Source organism: Orycteropus afer, unplaced genomic scaffold (assembly GCF_000298275.1).
Source record: "Orycteropus afer afer isolate SDZICR_OR568_19922 unplaced genomic scaffold, OryAfe1.0 scaffold00893, whole genome shotgun sequence".
Lineage (NCBI taxonomy): Eukaryota > Metazoa > Chordata > Mammalia > Tubulidentata > Orycteropodidae > Orycteropus > Orycteropus afer.
The window spans coordinates 403,091-404,345 of record NW_006922480.1 but is presented as its reverse complement, the minus strand read 5'-3'; the positions used below and the strand labels follow the sequence as shown (position 1 = coordinate 404,345).

At 38.6% G+C, this 1,255-nt stretch overlaps 1 protein-coding gene across 1 annotated transcript in view; it reads right to left on the bottom strand.

Annotated features, from left to right (window-relative positions):
• DPY19L1 (dpy-19 like C-mannosyltransferase 1) overlaps positions 1-1,255 on the bottom strand; it is a 130,778-nt gene that overhangs the window by 15,521 nt on the left and 114,002 nt on the right. The window lies entirely within an intron of this gene.

The following is a 1,255-nucleotide window of genomic DNA, read 5'->3' as shown; positions in this document are numbered from 1 at the left end:
AAGCACATTTCTGTGTTCTGTAACTCATTCTAGAGAGCTACTGAATACAAGGAAGTAATGAAAATCTCCACATCTGTAGCCAATAGGTTAGAAGTGAGGACAGCCTGGGGACCCCTGAGCTTATAGCTGGCAACTGAAGTCTGGGACAAATGTAGCTGTCTGGAGACCTTGCCCTTTAATTTGTAAGATCTGACCTACCTCTTATGGTTAGGGTCAGATGAAGACTTCATTTGTAGTTGGTGTGAGGGGATATTTAGATTTAGAGTTGACCTCAGAGAAGGCAGAGACAGACAACACAGGGGCTCAGTAAGTTCAAGACAAAGGGAAATGTAGCACAAGGAATCCAAGGGGAAGAAGAGGCTTGGTTTCAAATGCATCCCCATGTTTCCAAAGCTAGTCTTTTGTGTTTTTTTATTTTTAAATTCTTCATCACTCTATCACAAGTAAGAGTGAAATACCCTGTGTGTGGACAGGGCTAAGCTACACAAACACAACTATACACCTTGTCTGAAGCTATAACCAACTGAACTTTTATACCAATCACAATTAACATTCAATGGTTCTCTACTTTATTTCTAGATTTAAAAAACTAAACTTATTCCAACAAAATCACCCTGGAAATTAGTTTTCTAAAATCGTTTTTTTCTTTTAATAAAAGCTAGAGCTTTTTATTTATAAAATGCAGATCCCACAGTAGTGCAAAATAATATATTGACAGGATTTACCCAATCATGTAATGAATGAATAGCTTGAACTATCCTAGAAATTGCACGAAAATTAAACCTATTTTCTCTTAATAACAGGGATGTGTGACTCTAAATTATAAAAAACAAGTCTCAAAAATAAAATAAACAAGGCATTTTTAAAACAAGGTATGTCACCAGTAATGGCAATTTACAACATATTACTTAAAAATAAAAAATCAGTATGAATGCATAAAAGAATGGCAGAAACACCACAGGCTTATCTAATAACTACCCTCCCAACTAGCACCCATGTATACTACATCCCCACCTGTTCTGGTTATCTAGTGCCGCTCTGACAGGAATATACCACAAATGGATGGCTCTAACAAACAGGAGTTTATTCTCTCACAGTTTGGAGGCTTTAAGTTCAAGTTCAAAGTGCCAGGCTGTAGGGGCTGGGTGAAAGCCCTTCAACCTGGGCTTCAGCTCTGCCTCCTGCTCCCGGCCCATTGAAGCTAGAGGCTTTTCTTCACTCAGACAGCAGCTGGCTGCTGAGACTGACAAACTCA